Source organism: Cervus elaphus, chromosome 15 (assembly GCF_910594005.1).
Source record: "Cervus elaphus chromosome 15, mCerEla1.1, whole genome shotgun sequence".
NCBI lineage: Eukaryota > Metazoa > Chordata > Mammalia > Artiodactyla > Cervidae > Cervus > Cervus elaphus.
Window position 1 is genome coordinate 38,580,797 of NC_057829.1, and position 20,889 is coordinate 38,601,685.

At 42.7% G+C, this 20,889-nt stretch overlaps 1 pseudogene; it reads right to left on the reverse strand.

The window, feature by feature from the left end:
- Positions 1 to 3,506: 3,506 nt before the first annotated feature.
- On the reverse strand, positions 3,507 to 4,041 carry LOC122708521 (annotated as a pseudogene).
- Positions 4,042 to 20,889: the final 16,848 nt, after the last annotated feature.

The window sequence follows — 20,889 nt, forward strand, 5'->3', positions numbered from 1 at the left end:
AAGCAGTTATTATTACTGTATTTACTACCATGCACAGAGCTAACATACTTAGGACATGGCATGTATTAGGCACTCTACTGAGGGCTGTGTAAAATAACCTTTTTTAAATCTACCTATTGTGATCAACAACCAATAGATTAAAATATAAAGATAAATAATGTACATATATATAAGTATATATATATAGATTGAAAGTGAAAATGAAAGTGTTAGCCCTCAGTCATGTCCAGCTCTTTGTGACCCTATGGACACACCAGGTTCCTCTATCCATGGAATTCTGCGGGTAAGAAACGTGAACTGGGTTGCTATTCCCTTCTCCAGAAGATCTTCCCAACTAGGGGATGGAACCAGTCTCCCACATTGCAGGCAGATTTGTTACCATCTGAGCCGCCAGAGAAGATTAGATAGATAAATAAATTGGATAGATAGATACATAGATAAAATAGATGCATATCAGAGTATATCTCTAGATTTATAAATAGAAAATAAATGTGAAAAAATGAAACTAGAAGATATTAAGATTGTCCATAGTTAGTCAAATATCAAAGCAAACTTGAAACCTACATCTGTCTGACCCTAAACCTGGAATTTCTTCACCACAATGAAGAAGAACCTGTTCCAGTCCTGCATGCCTTGGAGAGCAGCTTGATGTCCCAGGATGGGCAGGGCCTGTCCCCATTCACGGTCTCCAGTGCTCAGAGGATCATGGACACAGTACTTCTGCAGGAACAGGAGGGCCCAGTTTCCACAAGGCCGCCTTCTTCTTGCACAGCCAGCACTTCTGGAAACAGCAGGTATTGTGAAAACCACAGTCACACTCTGAAAGAACTTCCTGCACATCCTGGCACATGGTAGTGACCGAGTAACACAGAGAGTCAACACACCAGGGCTCCCTTTCTCCAACTCCCAGTGTCTCTGCCAACTCCCCGGCAGTAGGACCTCTGCCTACTCTTTAACCTTGTCTCCTAAGTACTTAACAGTAAAACTGGAAGCTCAGGGTGATGAGACAGGACCAATGAGGGAGGCTGGAAGGTTGCTATGTTAAGAGTTGGCTCAGTGCTTTCACAAACAACTCCCAAATCTCAGGGGCTTAATGCAACCAAAGTCTGCTTCTTGCTAACGTCAGAGGCCACACTGAGCTGGCAAGGGAGGAGGGATAAGCAAGAGTTGCTCTACTCCATGGAGTCCTTCAGGGACCCAGGCACCTTCCATTTAGTTGTACCTCTTATCTCCTGAACCCTTTGGAGCCCTCTAGACTTTGGAGCTCTGCACTGGGTCTTCTGCATCTGTCTGGTCAACACAGCAAGAGAGAGCCAGTATGGAGTGTCTATCATGCAGGAGGGTTGTTCGTTTTGCTTCATTGTTTTAGGCCAGGCAGCATGTGGGATCTTAGTTTCCCAACCAGGGATCGAACCCAGGCCCCCTGTCTCGGGAGCACAGAGTCCTAACCACTGGACCGCCAAGGAAGTCCGTGACACAGGATGTATTTTAGATGCAGGGCCTAGAAATGGCAGCTATCACTTCTATCAACAGTCCATTTGCCAAAACTATCACCTAACTGCCAAGAGGACTGAAAAATGTATTCAAGCTGTGTGTCCTGCCAGGGTGGGGCAGGAAAGAAAGAAAAAAAGAAAGGGAGTTTGTTGAAAATCTACAGCTTTCTGCTACAATCTCCATTTCCTTAGGTAATTGCTGACCAGGTGTCATTTAAAAGGTGGCAGGAACTAACTTCGCCAACCTGAATTCCCCTTGGCACAGCCCAAACCATCCACCCTCTTGGAGTTCTGACACAAACACAAAGGAAGACAAATCATTCAGGATCAGCCCCGCTGGATCCTGTCAAGTTCAGGAATGCAAATGACTAGGATGTAGGTTCCTATTACACATCCAAGGCACTGGGATGCGGGTGCAGCCACACTCAAGCACTCTACAAAAAAGGGAAGTTCACCTAAAAGACACTGTGGTTGCTCACATCCCCTCTCCTTTCCCCTGCACTCCACCGTCTTCAACAAAGCTGGACTTTCTCGGCACCCCCACGGGGCATGAACCCTCAGTGAGACTAGCTGCTTGAGGGCTCTGGAGCCAACAAGAGATGAGCCACCTCCAAAGTCCTGTCATTCTCCAGTGGCAAGTGCAGCAGCCAGCAGGTCTGCAGCAAACCCACTATTATCTCTGTGATTGTTCTGTAAGTACTTTTTTTTTAATTTATATAAAGATTTAATATGCAGTCATTGAAAAATAATGTTTAATGACATGAGAAATTTGTCACAATATGTTGCAAGAAAAAAAGGAGGCTACAAAGCAATATACAATATAATTCTATTTTTATAAATATATACTACAGTGGTGTGTGTATGCATATATATATATCTAGAGAGATAGACTTCTGGTTGATGTATTATAATTTTTAGTTGCTCCATGAGCTTTCTCAATTAAAAATTGTATAAAACAACACAATTTATTTACATAAATTAGAAATTTGAAGTCAGAAATATTTAAAGTAATTTAAAATGTTCATCTTGATTCTTTTTTCTTTTTTCATTTTTTTTCCATCTACACAGTGTCTTTATTTTTGCTCAACTATAAGCAAACAGCAAAATTAACATAATGTTCACCAACTCCAGACTGGCTTTCTTTCTTACACCAAAGAGGAATCAATTTAACAAGCACAGACTTTTGGATTTCTGATAACCTCTTACCCAGCCCTGCTGCTCATCTAGATGGCCAGGCTTTAACAGCAAAGCGACTTCTCTGAGCTTTTTCCAGTATTGCTCTTTAAAGGAGCCAGAGCGGGACACTGACACCCAGCAACCATCCTGAGACATTAAGGGTTAGTGGACATGCCGGCCCCTGGTTGTCTTGGTGAGACAAGGCCATGAAAACACATGCCAGTAGGTGCTTTCACACACAATTCTGTGCTCAGGCTCACAAAGGTGGAGGCAATCAATCTCTTTTTTGTTTTCAACCTCCCTTAGAGATTCTTTGGTGGCTCAGACGGTAAAGCGTCTGCCTACAGTGCAGGAGACCCGGGTTCAATCCCTGGGCGGGGAAGATTCCCCTGGAGAAGGAAATAGCAACCCACTCCAGTATTCATGCCTGGAAAATCCCATGGACCGAGGAGCCGGGGGGCTACAGTCCATGGGGTCACAAAGAGTCAGACACGACTGAGCGACTTCACTTCTTCAAAGATTCTCTGAAGCTCTAATACTGCAGACCTGGTCTTTTTACCAGAATTTTTTTTCTTCTTTTAAGCCTGGGTTGTTGTTCTTGTATTAACATTTTGATAAACCCCATCACAGTACCAAAGAATCCCCCCACCAAAACGGAGTTCAAATTTGATCAAAACATACACTCCCTAAAATTATACAAGACAAGCAAAAGGAAAGAAAAGTCACCCTAAATCTAAATCTGACTGCTCAGGGCTTGGGCAGGGAGATGGGGGGAAACCTACATGCATCACTAAACTGAAACACTGTTTGGAAACTCTGGGACAGTGTCCAACTCCTCTACATCCCAGACAGCTGCTCCTAGAGTTTGGGCACATAATCGTCCCTTTCAGCCTGGTAACATGTGCCGGCCACTAGGGTCCAGAGCTCATACTTTTTGCGGAAAGAGGCCACCTTGAATTTGCCACAGTGGTCTCCAGATCAGTTGCCGAGAATGGGATCGTCACCATGCTCGTAAACCAGCGAGACGCAGCGGTGCAGGCCTGTGCCCTTGGGAGGCCTAGAGCCCACATAATCGGAGGGAACTGTGACTGCTGATGTCGTTGCCCTTCATGTTGACCACCAGGAAATGGTGCCATTCCCTGTATTTGGGGTCCTTCCTGCTGGGAGCACCGGATCTGTCAAGACCAAGGTGTATAATTTACCTGGATCAAGGTCATCCCATGTAATGCTAGTAGGCCGGTTCTTAACCTGGGTGGGTGTCAGCACTTTGCACAGTTCGATGACCTCCACCGTGCCGCAGAGGGTGCTGCGGCCTCTCATTGACTTCCTGCAGGCTCAAAGGCCCAGACCACATGGTGAGGTCCAGTGGCATCGCAGAGCTCAGCGGGTTAGACAGCAGGGAGAGTGTCTTGTGGATTCGCGCAGGGTAGGAGCATGGATTCACAGCAGTCTGCAAACTGTGCAGAGGAGGAGTGCATGCTCCAGAGCCATCTCCCCAGCCCATCACGCTCCTCCATTCACCGGCGGGGAGGGGCCCCACTCTGCTTTCTGATTGGCCCAGCCCGGTAGTGCCTCTTTTTATTTTTTTATTGAAGGATAATTGCTTTACAGAATTTTGTTTTCTGTCAAACCTCAACATGAATCAGCACAGGTACACATATATCCCCTCCCTATTGAACCTCCCTCCCGTCTCCTGCCCCATTCCACCCGTCTAGGTTGATACAGAGCCGCTGTTTGAGTTTCCTGAGCCACACAGCAAATTCCGCTCAGCTATCTATTTTACATATGGTAATGTAAGTTCCATGTTACTCTTTCCATACCTCTCACCCTCTCCTCCCCTCTCCCCATGTCCATAAGTCTATTCTCTATGCCTGTCTCTCCATTGCTGCCCTGTGAATAAATTCAGTACCATTTTTCTAGATTCCATATATGTGCATTAGAATACAATATTTATCTTTCTCTTTCTGACTCACTTCACTCTGTATAGTAGGTTCTAGGTTCATCCACCTCATCAGAACTGACTCAGATGCATTCCTTTTTATGGCTGAGTAATATTTCATTGTGTATATGTACCACTACTTCTTTATCCATTCATCTGTCGATGGACATCTAGGTTGCTTCCATGTTCTAGCTATTGCAAATAGTGCTGCAGTGAACAATGGGATACATGTGTCTTTTTCAACCCTGGTTTCCTCAGGGTATATGCCTAGGAGTGGGAATGCTGGGTCATATGGTGGTTTTATTCCTAGTTTTTTAAGGAATCTCCATACCATCCTCCATAGTGGCTGTATCAATTTACATTCCCACCAACAGTACAAGAGCCTTCCCTTTTCTCCACACCCTCTCCAGCATTTATTGTTTGTAGACTTTTTGATGATGGCCATTCTGAACAGTGTGAGGTGATATCTCATTGCAGTTTTCTGATTTGCATTCCTCTAGTAGTGAGTGATGTTGAGCATCTTTTCATGTGTTTATTGGACATCTGTATGTCTTCTTCAGAGAAATATCTGTTTAGGTCTTTTTCCAACTTTTTGATTGGGTTGTTTTTCTGGCATTGAGTTGTATGAGCTGCTTGTATATTTTGGAAATTAATCCCTTGTCAGTTGTTTCAATTGCTATTATTTTCTCCCATTCTGAGGGTTGTCCTTTCACCTTGCTTATAGTTTCCTTTGCTGTGCAAAAGCTTTTAAGTTTAATCAGGTCCCACTTGTTTACTTTTGTCTTTATTTCCATTACTCTAGGAGGTGGGTCAAAGAGGATCTCACTTTGATTTATGTCACTGAGTGTTCTGCCTATGTTTTCCTCTAAGAGTTTTATAGTTTCTGGTCTTACATTTAGGTCTTTAATCCATTTTGAGTTTATCTTTGTGTATGGTGTTAGGAAGTGTTCTAATTTCATTCTTTTACATGTAGCTGTCCAGTTTTCCCAGAAACATTTATTGAAGAGGCTGTCTTTGCTCCATTGTATATTCTTGCCTCCTTTGTCAAAAATAAGGTACTCATAGGTACATGGGTTTATTTCTGGGCTTTCTATCTTGTTCCATTGGTCTATATTTCTGTTTTTGTGCCAGTACCATACTGTCTTGATGACTGTAGCTTTGTAGTATAATCTGAAGTCAGGAAGGTTGATTCGTCCATCTCCATTCTTCTCAAGACTGCTTTGGCTATTCAGGGTCTTCTGTGTTTCCATATGAATTGTGAAATTTTTTGTTCTAGTTCTGTGAAAAATGCCATTGGTAATTTGATAGAGATCACATTGAATCTGTAGATTGTGTTTGGTAGTATAGTCATTTTCACAGTATTGATTCTTCCTACCCAGGAACATGGAATATCTCTCCATCTGTTTATGTTGTCTTTGATTTCTTTCATTGGTGTCTTATAATTTTCTGTGTACAGTTCTTTTATCTCCTTAGGTAAGTTTTTTTCCTAGATATTTAATTCTTTTTGTTGCAATGGTAAATGGGATTGATTCCTTAATTTCTTTTTCTGATTTTTCATTGTTAGTATATATAAATGCAAGTGATTTCTGTGTTTTGATTTTGTATTCTGAAACTTTGCTAAATTCACTGATTAGCTCTAGTAACTTTCTGATACTATCTTAAGGGTTTTCTATGTACAGTATCATGTCACCTGCAAACAGTGAGAGCTTTATTTCTTCTTTTCTGATCTGTATTCCTTTTATTTCTTTTTCTTCTCTGATTGTTGTAGCTAAGACTTCCAAAACTATGTTGAATAATAGTGGTGAAAGTGGACGCCCTTGTCTTGTTCCTGATCTTATGGGGAATCCTTTCAGTTTTTCACCATTGAGAATAATGTTTGCTGTAGGCTTATCATATATGGCCTTTACTATGTTGAGGTAGGTTCCTTCTATGCCCATTGTTTGAAGAGTTTTAATCATAAATGGGTGCTGAATTTTGTCAAAGGCTTTTTCTGCATCTATTGAGATGATCATATGGTTTTTATCTTTCAATTTGTTAACATGGTGCATCACACTAATTGATTTATATATACTGAAGAATCTTTGCATTCCTGGAATAAACCTAATTTGGTCATAGTGTATGAGCTTTTTGATGTGTTTCTGAATTCTGTTTGCTAAAATTCTGTTGAGGATTTTTGCATCTATGTTCATCAGTGCAAGCACTTTTTGAACCAGTTATGAGTCAGCTGCAGGATCCAAACAAATACATAAACAAGAAATGATCAGAACACATTTCCTGGCCTGGCAGAACCTAGGGTCTGTTGGGAGTGTACCAGAAAATAAGCAGTACAGTTGGGCGTACTGTATGATGGGGAAGAAAAATATTCCTGCAGAACTCTGAAGCACTACCTAAGCCAGGCCTCAAGGACCAGGGAAGGCTCTCCTGCTCAAGGAATGTCTGAGACCCGTAGTATGAGAAGAAGCTACTCTCCCTGATGAAAGAGCAGTGCTGTCTGATCAGGCAGTGCATGGAGCATAAGCAGCAGCCCAAGACAGGAAATACCAAGTCATTCTGAGAGGCTGGAGAAGAGTCTGAGATGGAAAGAAGCAAAATAAGCCCAGAAAAGACATGCAGAATCATGCAGTTGCCTTCAGGTACTATCCAAAGAGCTAAGGAGCAGGCCCAGAAAAATGTAAAAGATGAAGATGTGATCAGATTTGTGTTGTAGGAAAATCATCTTCAGGTGGCATTTAGAAGGTCAAAGAGAGAGTGTGGAGCTGAAGGCAGGAGAGCAATGCAGAGACAGGCTACACAGTGGCGCTGGTGGACCAGGCAGTGCACTGGAGGAAGGGGCAGAGGGCACCAGGGGTGAGAGGGTGCTCCATGCTCAAAGGCCCACACCGTAGCAAGACCATTGATATGTAGTAACAGCAACATGGAGTGGGGCCCTAGCCACGCATACCGGGAGCTGCATCCAGTGGACCTAGGATCCTGTCCTTTTCTCAGGGTGCCAGGATGTTCCCTTCCCCAGGTGTCCTACCCGTGGGAAAAGCCACTTCCTGAGCATCAGCAGCCTTGGCACTTGGTGAGTCATTCTCATGCTCCATCCTGCAAACCACCTCTGGGGATGTGAGAAGAAGCAGGACCTCTGCTCAGTTTCCAGAAGGACTACTATAGGACAGCCTCCCAAGGACATGAGCACTGCTGCCTGGGGTTCCCTTTCCACTGCTGCTGAGGGGAGTTCCTGGGAGGCCTGCGAGCAGTGGGCACTGCCAGATTAGCATCCTCTGTGGGCATGGGTAAGGGAAGGAAAAAGTGGTAAATGGAGGAAGAGTGGCCCTTGCTATGTGGGCTTTGGGCAGAGGTGCTGGTTGGAGCAGGCAAAGGGGCAGAGGGCAACTCACCAGGAAAGGATCTCTAAGGGCCACTTGAGGGCATTTCACAGAAACTCCCCTGGGCTTCCTGCCTTGAGTGTAGACTCAAGGGTAGCTCTGAGGACTCCCAAGGGGCCCCTAAAGGCAAAACCTCAGGTAGACTTTGGCAATCTCCCCATGCAGGCAGCATGGACAGCAGCCAAGGGCTGATGCAGCTGCTCAGTCAGTTTCCTAGAGGGGCACATGCAATGCAACCAAGCTCATTGTGAACAGGGATGTGAGGGTGGACTCAGGATCCCTTGAACCTCAAGACCTGCAGACAAGTCTCTAGCTCTATCCTGCTGGTGCCTTCTGATTCCACTATCTGCCTTTTTAACCTCAGAAAAGACATCCCTGCTATTTTTCTTATTCCTTAGCTAACTCCTATCAGATGAATTCATCCACCCTCTCTCTCTGAAGGCGTCTTGGGCAGTTGAGATGCTTCTCCTAGGTAGGTGGCTCCTCTCTCCATCATTTGCTTCTCAGGGGAAGGTGGGAACTCCTATCATGATCACAATAAAATAACAACTTATTTTATTAATGAAATGATTAGGATTAAATTAGGAAATGTTTTTATTATATTGAATTCCTCATTTTCTATAATTGCATTTTTATTTCATCTTTCATCCATTAGTCATTTATCAAAGTTACTTCTTGATTCCACTTATTATGGATTTTTAAAAACTCTATTGCACCCCAGTCAGAAAATATGACTTGGGCTCTTTTATACTCTTGGGAACACAAGGAGATTTTCCTGGCAGCGTACGCTCTCATCCACTTTTTAATCCTTGATTTGATTTATCTCCTAGTCAGCCAAAATATATCTTATAGCAGTTTCTGGGAAGAATAAGAAAGTGACACGCTTTCTAAACCATTGCATTCCTGAAAGTGTCTTTTTACAGCTTCACACATGAACGACAATTTAGCCGAAGGTAGAATTCTTGGGTCACCACCTTCTTCATCTAAACCTCTGGAGATGGTGGTTCTGTATTGGAGGGAAATTCAAGGTGAGTGGCTGTTTATTCTTCTGTAGGTACACTGTTCTTCTGCTGGGTTGCTTACAGGAAATCTTTTTTAAATTCCTTTAAATCATTCTCTTATTTTATCCTCGAAGGTACCCAGGGATACCTCAGAGGAGGTGAGACACCGTGCGGAGAGACGAGGGAGGTGCTGATGGAAATTCCGTGGTTTCTGGGAAGCCTCTGCAGGGACCACACTTTCCATAGTAATTTTGCCAGCTACACCAAATATTAACAACAAGCACAATAAGTCAGTCATGTGCTCCTGTGCTCTCATTTCCCCTCCACGGGCAGAGCTTTATTATAAATCAATAGGATTTCTACAGAAAGGGCAAAAGTAACATGTGTGGGATTGAGGAAATAATAAGTTGAACCTTGAAAAGAATTTTCCTCTTTGTATGATATTTTTCCCTCAGAACTCCTTGTCTCAACAACAGATGCTGCTTTTCTCATGCCCAATTCCCTCTGAATGTTGCCTCTGTCCTCACCTGAATATAGCAGGTTGGAATCCCCATAACACAACTGTTATGGGCTTCCCAGGTGGCGCTAGTGGTAAAGAACCCCCCTGCCAATACAGGAGACATAAGAGATGCAGGTCCGAGAACTGCTGGTGCCCTGAACCATCCCCTCACCCCAAGTCTTCTACTACTAGACGACATGACTGTACTCCAAGACCTAGACAGTGTATCCCAGGAAAAGGATCAGAAGAGAAAAAGGTACCATACTCGCGGAGAGTGTCTTGCTGAAAATAGGACTGGCCTCAGGATGTTGGGCAATAGGACCTTGCTATAGGACATCTGCTTCATTTTCCAGAAGGAAAATGAAGGCTGCAGGACAGCCTCCAGGGAAACCACTGCCCAGCTTTGGTAAGGACCCCTCCCCCACTGCTCTGTGAATGCCATATGGTGCACTCCTGGGAGAGAATCCATACGGCAACCCTGCTACAGGAAGCCCCAGGCCCATGAAGGTAAGTCAGAGGAGACCTGACATTGCTACATGGCATAGCTAGGCTGAGAAGCAAGGGTGAAACCTTAACTTCTCAGCTAATATCTGTTACGGACCCAGTGTGTGTGCATACCCTGCCCCCCGACAAAAACACAAAATTCATATGCTGAAATCTAGTCCACGGTGTGGTGGTGTTTGGAGTTGGGACCTTTGGGAGAGGATTAAGTCATGAAGATGGAGTCCCCATGAGGTGATCGGTGCCCATATAAGAAAGTGAAGAGCCTGGCACTCTGTCCTCCATCATGTTGGGACTCGGCAGAGAATGAGGTCATCTATGAACTAGGTAACGAGCCCTCACCAGACACTGAATCTTCCAGAGCCTTGACCTTGGACTTCCCAGCCTACAGAACTATGAGAAATCAAGTTCTGGTTTAAGCTACCCAATCTATGGTAACTTTGTTGTCACAGCTCAAATTGAGACAATATCTCAATATATTATCTTGCCATATGTTTTGTTTATTCAGTTGGTAAGTTGTGTCTGACTCTGTGACCCATGAACCATAGTCTGCCAGGCTCTTCTGTCCATGGAATTTTCCAGACAAGAATGCTGGAGTGGGTTGCCATTTCCTTTTCCAGGAAAATCTTCCTGGATCATGGATTGAACTCATGTCTCCTGCACTGGCAGGAGGATTCTTTAACACTGAGCCACCAAGGAAACCCATCTTGCCATGTGCTCATGATCAAAAAGCACTGCTCTGACATATGGGTACAAGGAGATGTGCTCCCAAAATTCATCTATTCCTAAGTGCTTCCAGAAACACTAGACCTAAGAGATACTCATCAGAAAAATGGTTTAGTTACCAAATGAGTTTCAGTTGGGAAAGCTCATTCTTAACTTAAAACTTAAAAAGCACATTAATGTTTTAAAAGCTCTGAAGAGGCCTGAAGAAAATATTATCAGCGAATATCCCAATGGTTCCCAAATTATTTGGCCACAAAGAATCCTTTTTGAGAAATACTCATGAACATCAGACAGACTATGGAACACACTTGGGAAAGTACTATGCTAAGAAAATCTTCCAGATCGAAGGAATTGCCACACTGCCTTCTGCCTTCAGCAGGAAATTAACAAAAGAGGAAGCTGAGTATAACCTGTTCATTGAATGAGCTTGACTCCATAAGGTTCAAGAAGAAAGTAAATGTGCTCCTTCTCATCAGGTCTCCCTTCCCTTCACCTGCTCAGCCAAACCAGACTTGTCTGTCCCTGAATGAAATCTCGGGCAGGCCCCAGAGCTATCTCAGTCATTCTCAAGTAATAGTAATTGATCTCATGTTCAAGAGTTAAAATAGCCTGTCAATTTGAATATCAAAACTTCGATCGCTCATCCAATTTAAAACATCTCTCTCCAAACCACAAGAAGGAACAGAGAGAAAGCCAATAATGGGAAAGGAAGGGCAATTACAGGCTTTTCGCTTTGCTTTCATATTTTTCTTAACCATTCCCCCAGGCTTTTCACGCTTCCTCCCTGCACCATGCTGCTCCAGGCTCCTCTGTTGTTGCAGAGGGGAAAAGAGCAACAAGAAAAAGAAGGAATGTCAACATGTCTCATATGCCTGGTGCTGTCTCTGATTCTCTCTGGGTTTCTTAATGCCTTTAACAATGCAAATACTTAAATACTGACTCTGCTGCCCTATGGGAGTACTTATGGGGTTTCTTCAAGAGACCCTCAATGCCTTCATGATGCTGATGCCAGTGCTGCCTCTTCTAGGGACTTCCCTGGAAGTCCAGTGATTAAGACTTCGCTTTCCAATGCAGGGGATGCAGGTTCAATCCCTGTTTGGGGAGCTAAGATCCCACATGCCTTGTGGCTGAAAAATCATTAAACAAAAGCAATATTGTAACAAAGTCAATAAAGATTTTTTAAATGGTCCATATTAAAAAACATTTTAAAAACATTACTTCTTCTAACTAACCAATAGGATGTACCCTAGGCCCCTGGAGTCTGGCAGTCCACCAGGAAAGGGTCATTTCACCCGCTAGGCCAGCCTCTTGGATAAAAATCTTTCAAGATGCCTGTTTCTCCAGGACCCACATCTGCAGCTCATTCCCCCTCCTATTGCCCTGTCCAGCCATCAGATATAACCCCTGGCTAGCCTCCCAGGTGAAAGCCTTTCAGGTATGAGTTAGGTCTCAGTCTCCACATTCTGCAAAATCCAGAACACATTTCATGCTCTTTGTGATTCTCTGAAGCTCCTCCTCTCCCATCTTGATGATGGGGAAGGACTCCCCTTCAGTTCCTCATGGGGAGTGGGTAATGCCCAGCTCATCAATTTCTCTTTGTAGGTCGGTTCCCCAGCAATTAACTCTGAAATGGAGTTTATACCAAGGAGGCTGATTGGGGAGCACAGGCAGGAGTGACTCCTGTAAAGAAGTGAAGGAAGGGGCAGGGCTGGGCCAAAGGAGAAAATGGACTTCCATACAGTTGTGTCAGCCCTTAGCTGACCCCTCAAGGGAGCTCTGAAGCTGGATGGTCCCTTCTCAGATTGGAAACTTAGTCTCTGGACCCTTGCATCAACCAGCCCTTGACTTGCCCCCAGGGAAGGGCAGTTAACTTGGGCAAAGACAACTCCCTCAGTCAAGCGGAACTCCCAGAGAAGGAGCATGCTGTGAGTCAAGGAGACAGCTCTCCCAGCAGCTGGCAGGCTGAGTGCCTTGGTCCTGAAGGGTGGCCCTGGGTGGTGTACCACAGCACCACACCCACTGTCAGGCTCCTACTGAATGTCAGAGATGGAGAAGGCCTATTTAACAAGCTGCTCCAGAAACAAGCACTTGTGATTTTATGTTGATCTGTTTCATGTTATAGTTTGCCTCTTGCCATGTGGAACGTCAAGTATTTGTTAAGCTGGTCAATTAACAGCAGTATGATCCCCGAGAGGGATGCAGTGAGTACCTGTTCTTTCTTGGCTCTGCCTGTCACTGCCTGGGCCAAGCTCATGTCCATTTCTAGTCTTGGTTTCCTTAGCAGTAAATCAGGACGACAAAAACCAGCCTGTCTACCTCTCTTGACTGTAGTAAGATACACATAAGGCATCTGATACACCCAAAGGAAGAGTTTTGAAATCTCCTAGAGAGAGACTAAACCTTCTTCCAAGTCCTAGCATGATATGAATAGAATTGCTGAGCCTTTTCTGCTCAAGGCCCATTAAGGCTTGATGATTCCAGTGTCACAGGAAATAGCACTAATGAGAGAGATGTTACAGAGTCATCGTCATCCCAAGGAAAGTTGGGTATCGCCTTAACATCTATGAACAGAACATTTAGGGCTACAGGTTGGATGAGGTCAGATGGCACAGCAAGGCCACATCTTGTTCTCCACATCCACGGAGAACTGGATGGTGACCTAGTTCCAGTACTGCCATTCACAAAGATGTGACACTTGTACATCACCCTGTTGCTAGAATTTATTCTGCATCTGTGAAATAAAATCATGGTCCCAGGGCAGGATTTTTCAAGCTCTTTTAATAGCAGAACTCTGTTTTCAATTGGAAATTCTTTTCAAACCTCTGTTCTAGGAAAGTGTTGAACAGATTCCTCATAATGTTTAAATATAGGCTAATAACAGAAAATTTTCTCCAGATGTAATAAGATCTCCTGAACTACATGAACGTAATCAATGACTCAGAAAATGGTTCCTCTGTGTCGACGACATGCCAGGCACAGTACTAGGCAGGATGTTTTAAAATGTGCTACAGGCTGAATGACCGATATGATCCCTTCTAGAATTTACAGTCCATTGGGTGGGCCAGACAATCGATTTGCAATTACACTGCAGAATGATAAGTCCTCAGGCCAGAGAATTTTAAAGCACATGAGAGATTTTAACCCAGCTTTGACTGTGTGGGGAAGTCATGGTTGATGTTCCAGAGAAACTAGATCTAAAGGGTATGTTAGCATTGACTAGCTACTAGAGAGAGAAGATTCTTACTGACAGAAAGCCTTGCTTTTCCAGAATTTTAGAGACAAATGTGAAGAGCTAAATAAAGATTGGGTCCAGTATAGAAGAGGAAATGATCAAAGACAAAAAGATGGGACTGGAGAATAAAGCCCTGCATGGACCACAAGAGGTCACTTGTGAAATACTCAGAAAACGGGGCTTTATGCAAAGTGCTGTGGGAAACCACTGATGGATTTTTAAGTAAAGTTGAGAATTATTAGTCTAGGTGACCTCTCAGGGTACCTCCAACACTGCAATAACAGATTTCATTAAGCTCAACCAATAAATTCCTGCATGTTAATTGAACCATTCAACAAATATTTGCTAAGTGTAATTAAAAAGTGATTATTTATATCATAAAGACATAGTGAAACATCTTTTGGGGAAAAAAGATAAAAGTAAACTTACTTCTGGCAGAAAACCCAATTTATATTCTCAAAGGATAGCATTCAATCTCCAGTGGGGGATAAAAGGAAGGGAGGAGATTCAGAAGGCTATAGCCAAGGAGAAAAAGGAAGCTGCCTGTTAAAACAATGCGGGTCAAGACTGGGACACTTAGAGACTGAGAGACAAAAGATAGCAGAAAAACAAGCAGGCAACAAAGCACACAGTAAAAAGATTAATTGGAAAGCTGAACTCAGGACAGCTGATAGGTGCCCTGTCCTCCCACCAGAGCAGTTAGCAGGTGACAGTCCTTCCCCATGCACTGGACCACAGGGTGTGGGCCACTAGAAGAAGCTGGGCCTTGAGTCAGGTAGACGTTTAACTTCAGAAGAGAAATTCTGCTCTCAGAAATGAGTTAGCACACAAGGAACTCTGCTCAATGTCATGTGGCCACGTGGATAGGAGGGAAATTTGGGAGAGAATGGATACATGTATACATATGGCTGAGTCCCTTTGCTATCCCCCTAAAACTATCACAACATTGTTAATCTGCTATACTCCAATATAAAAGTTAAAAGAGAAAAAAAAGATGAGTTATTAGCATCCTAACTTTGATTGACTTGTTAGCCTCTTAAAAAGCCCTACCTCTCTCAGCATTTATACCCTTGTAAAAAAACAAAGTTACCCTTGTAAAGTAACTTCAGACACTGACTCAGTCTTGGCTTTTGACTTGCGTTGCCCCATGGAACATTATCAGGGTTGATGCAAACAGAGCTTTCTCCACTTAGAATGTTCTAAGCTGCCATATTGGAAGGAAGTCTAGGCTACTCTGTGGAGGATAAGGACCATGCGGAGAACCTCCTGAGTATAACACTCAGGGAAGCTTCAGGGAAACTGGTAGGTGCCCCTGCTGAGTTTCCAGCTGAAGGCCGCCACCTGGGTGACCCTGGATGACACAGCATAGGGCAGGAACACAGCCTCGTCAATCCAGAATCAAAAAACAAAATAAAATGTCATCATTTTAAGCCACTGAATTTTCCAGTGGTTTGTCACATAGTAATACTGCTAGAAAGAAAGGGGAAATAAGGGGGCTGGAATAACTGAACTATGGAGAATATAGGTGAGAGTTTTAGTGTCAGTCCAGTAGAAGTTCCAAAAAGAGCATGCAAAGAGAATGGAATCATCAAAGAAATAAAAATAAAGTTTCTCAGGACTGAAAGTGTTTATAGTCAGACTAAAGGTTGTCACCACATGCTGATAAGCAGGTTGAAAAGACACATATCAGAATGCAGTGGTATTGCTTCAGAATATATATATATATACACACACATATATACATATATATATAAATCCTCAAAACATCCACATATTTTTTTATTTGTCACCCAAAGTGGAATAAAAATCAGAACATTAGACTTCTCACTGGAAATACCAGATACCAAATTTTTTAAGGCAAGTCTTCAAAACCCTGAGGAAAATTATTTTGAAACTAAACTCCTATCTCCAGCCAAAATAATATTCAAGAGGGAAGCAAAATATAGATACATCTGGACATACAAGAATTCATATAATTATCTCCTCATGGAACTTCTCTGAAAGAACTCAGTACACAATAGAAAAAAATGAATACAACTAGAAAACTGCTGAGATGCAAGAAACAAATGAAAACAAAGAAATCACTCAAACTTGTAGTTAAGTAACCATTGATTCAAATATCAAGTTAACAAATTACTATCTGAAACCAAAATCCCAGACAATCTCAAAATGAGATGTGGGGCTATAAAGGAGAAGGGGAAATAAAAGCATGATAAAGTCAGGAGTGCCAGGAGGTAAAGTGTCTGAAGGTCACAATTCCAAAAGGGAGGAAGTGCCACCATATACCCTCATATGCTGCCTTCTCTCCCCACCAGCATTGGCTTATTGGCCAGCTCTGTGCCTTACTGGTTGTGCAAGCCCCAGGCAACACAGTTGTTCTGACCCTCCATTATGTCAGATCTCTGATCTCCAATGACACAAAGAAGATAATGACGAGGTCACTCCTCCCAGAAGACAGAGTTGAGGGGTCTACACATCAAGCCTGCTCTTCACCCCTAAAATGAATATATTTCCCTGCAGCCACTTACTGATGTAAAATGGCCACCACCTCCATGGCTCCAAGATAAGAAGGCAAATATACAGAGCGTGGTCCACTCTGGCCTGCTACCCGCCAAGATGTGGGCTTACAAATGCAGGCAAATGATGTCTGTCTGAAACCTGTAAATAATCCTGAGTCCCATCTCTCTGCTCTCAGATCGGTCTGTACTCAAATTAAAAAGCCTCAGAGAGCAAGAAGTTGTCCACTGCAGAAACACCCAGCGCTACCAAGCAGCCAGAGGAGATTTACCTCCTCTGTATCCAGGGTGTCTAGGGGCTACAAATGTAATAACATTTCTAACCTAGCTCACAGATTGACTTGCAAATGCACCTTGTCACAGCTCTGCAAGGTCCCCCTGGAATTCAGAGCTATTTCTTTGTGCTCTTGCTGAGCATTCTCTCAGATATTGGCTCTATTCCCCTGGTTCCCAGTCTGACCCAGGCAGCAGTGCTGCAGTGTTTCTGCCTCGACAGTGAGCAAAGCAAGCATACAGTCACTTGAATTAATCATGCCATAACCTTATAGGCAGGTTACAATCCCCCACATGAATGAGATGCTGTCATCCAGCCTGATGTTTCATCTCCAGATCCCTCTGCTGGACCCTGCATGACTGGGGTAGGAGAGAAGTGGATTCTCTCCCTTATTATTTCTCCCTTATTATTCTCTCCCTACTTATTTGACCGAGTAAACCTGCCTCTCAGGAGCAGTCTGAGTAGTTTGAGCAAAATGAAGGACCACCTGCAGGTGGTGTATTTCTCAGCCCCCAATCCAGGAGAAGCACCCTGCCAGTATCTTTATTATTTCTTCCAATATCTTACTTCAATGTTATTTCAGATAGTTAGAATTACATCATCCACATTTGGAAGGCCACTCTGCCACTAACAAAGAGGGAACAGAATTTATTCCAATGTCCCTACAACTCTTTTTTCTTATTTTGGTTTTTTTTTGTTTGTTCATTCATTTGTTTGATTGTTTATCATGCCACTTAGCTTGGGAATCAGGCTGGAAGAAGACAAGCCTGAGGTGCCTTCTCCCAGGCAGGCATGGACCAACCCCAGGCCCAATACGAGCTCTTTACATAATTTGTGTAACAGACTTTGGAGTTTCCTATAAAATACATATTTTTGTTCAATGTCCTCACATCCTGTGAACCTATTTCTTGCCTCATAGAAAAGCAAATCCCAAAGATAAGGAATGGGAAGAAAAGTCAGGTGTCCATTCCAATTATACAGACCAAATCCATTTTCTAGGTAGCACTGCTACTAATAACATCATGAAGTTTTTAAAATCCCACATCTACCCAGAGAAAGACTCTTGAGTCATTAAGCCAGCACAAGAAACCAAGTGGGCTGTAACAGAAACCAGCAGACCCAGCCCAGGGACATACCAGGAGTCTGGTTCTACTTTGGGGAAGTGAAAACAGATTAAAAAATATATATATTCTGGATACTTACAAAGGCCTCCCCTGAAAACTCAAGAAAAGTGACAAGACATGCTCTTAGAAAGTCAGCAAGAGTTAATCAAAAGCTGACAGGCTTCTGAAAGGATCACTATGTGTTTATTTCAAAAGTGGTCTTTGAAGGTGTTTCAGAAGTCAAGGACACTTCCAGGGAAAGTCAACATAAAGTTACAGGGAGTAAAAAAGAACAGAAACAAAAAGGCCTTTTTTTTGTCTTCCCAGAGGTAACCAGAAAAGAGCAGCATGGGATGTACTTAGTGCAGAAAGCATTGCTATAGGACTATTAGCTTCTAGGGCCAGGGCAATTATATGTCAAGGCCCAGCAAATGGCATATAAATGGGAAAATTGAGGAATGGCTGAGTAAGCAAATCAATAGCATGCACTTAACTGAGGACCTTCTTGATCAAGCAAAGATACATGCTATCAGTTGATTTTTTATAGTTGGGTCCAGTAACCTTGAGCATGGGCCAAATCTAGCGCTTCACTTGTTTTAGTGAATAATGTTTTATTTGAGCACAGTCAAGTCTTGCTTCATAGATGTGTAACCTGCGTAGTCACAAGGGCCCCACACTTCGAAAGGTCCCCCATTTAGTTTAGTGCACTGCTATTGATGTTTTGAAATTCTTGATCATTCTTGGGGAAAAAAAAGAAAAAAGAGCTTTGCACTGTCATTTTGAACAAGGTCGTTCATATAATGTATTTGGTCCTAAACACAGCTATGCCCATTTGCTGATATGTGATCTGCAGCTGCTTTTGTACTGAAATAGCAAAGTTGAATAGCTGCAACAGAGACCTCATGGCCTTCAAAGCCAAAAATATTTGCTATCTAGCCCTTTATAAAAAAATGTTTGCCACCAACCCCTGCTTTATAGGATACAGCATCACTCTGCACACCCTGTACAGAATGCAAGTGTGCAGTGATGGAGAAACTTTAAGATTGTATTAAAAAAAAAAACCCCAGAAGCCAGCCTGGCTCTGCCTTTGGTAGACTCACTGATTCTACTTTATTCCATTTATCACCCTAAACTTCCTAATTATTGTGTATAATTTTTGTCCTATCTTAATAGAGTGATAATTATCTTCACAACTCTTATTTTTCATATAAGGGATTTTAAACCTATATAAAGATAAAAGAAATGATGTAGTAAAAACATAAACATGTCACCAAATGCAAAAAATAAGAAAACCTAGCCTGTTTCTGGATTATCTGGCACATATCTGGAAAGCCTTGTAGACTCACTGTCTTGGAGCATCGGGTTACTGATTTATCAGGGGACTCATTACTAACTTCTGTGAATGTTACTGTTTAAAGCCTCCCCAGAGGGCACTGACTTCTCCTCACTTCCGGGCTGTGTCACCTCCATCCTCTGAGCAGCCAACCTGTGTATCTGGTTAAGCTGGACCTGGCACTGAGTTGCCATAGCAATAGAGGAATCCAGTCTTTGTGTGCAGCGGCAAAGCCAACCTGGGATCTCAGGAAATAAAGTGCTAAAAACATTGGCCAAGACTTTCCAGGACAACAGCTTGGGCCCAAGAGGCAGGCAGTCATCTTGTATCACACAGATCTGGGGAAGCATATAAACTGGATCTGGTAGAAAGGAATTAGACCATGATTTCATTGCATTTCTCACTACTCTGAATCCTTTAATAGTTTAGTTTTAAAAACATCCATCCAGATTTACAATTAAGTCACCTCAATGAAAATGGCATCTAGCTCTGCTTCTCTGACTCAAAACAAGATGGAATAATACAGCCCTTTAAGTATTGGGATAAACAGAGTTTAAAAAAAAAATTTAAGCGATTAACCTATTAGTAATTTCCTAAACTATTAGTACTAATGTGCATGGAATTTCATGCATTCCATATACATTCACACATAGGGTTGTTACTGTAACAGATGAAGAAAACAGACACTCCAATCAGTGAACCTAAGATTAAACAACTCATGCGCCAGCTATTCAAAGTGTGTGTGTTAGTTGCTCAGTTATGTCCAACTCTTTGCAACCACATGGACTGTAGCCCACTTGGCTCCCTGTCAATGGAATTCTCGAAGCAAGAATACAGGAATGTATTCCCTTCTCCAGGGGATCTTTCCAACCCAGGGACTGAACCTAGGTCTCCTGCATTGCAGGTAAATTCTTTACCATCTGGGCCACCACAGAAGCCTGCCAGCTATTGAGCTAGGAGTCAAACTCTGCTATGACTCCAAAGACTGCTCTTTCCAAATTCTATACCTTTGCTTTTTTTTAAGATGTGGGAAAATCTAGACCTTATGGATCCAGATTAAAATTTAAATTTAACCAAAAAAATTAACAGAAAAAAAAGGAAAGGAAAAGAAATTAAAACTATTCCTTTAAAAGTGTTTGCTGGGATTTATTTCTCTCCTTCAACTTTGTTCCAGACACTTATCAGAGTTTTGTTGTTTTTCACCCAGAGAATCTGAATTTGGATGCTTATCATAATATAATTAGTACTGACATTTAGCAACCCAACACTGCAGTAGAACCTGGAATTTCACAGGACATGATTGAAAGGTTGCTTTCTACTCTCAGTTGACTCACACTGTAGCAATAACATATTTTAACATGCACGAAGTACACAGCCATTTATCAGAGGGAAAGGATGCTATTTTAACACCAACATGGTAAAAATTGTGGAACTCTCCCATAACAAATATCAAGGAACAGTTTAAGAAGAATGTAAGCTTTGGGTATTGATGATGAAGCTTGGGCTTCTTCCTTGAGTCTTAGGGAGATATATTATTCTCCTTTTCTGGTTTCCATGACCAGGCTAATAAACACACTAAAAAGACTCTTTATTTTAACAAGACTCTTTATTTTAGGAGATTGGAGATTGTTTCCAATAATGCTAGTTACCGGTATTAGCACTAGAATTAAAAAGGATAAGATGACATGGGCCTCCCCAGTGGCCCAGCAGTAAAGTGTCTGCCTG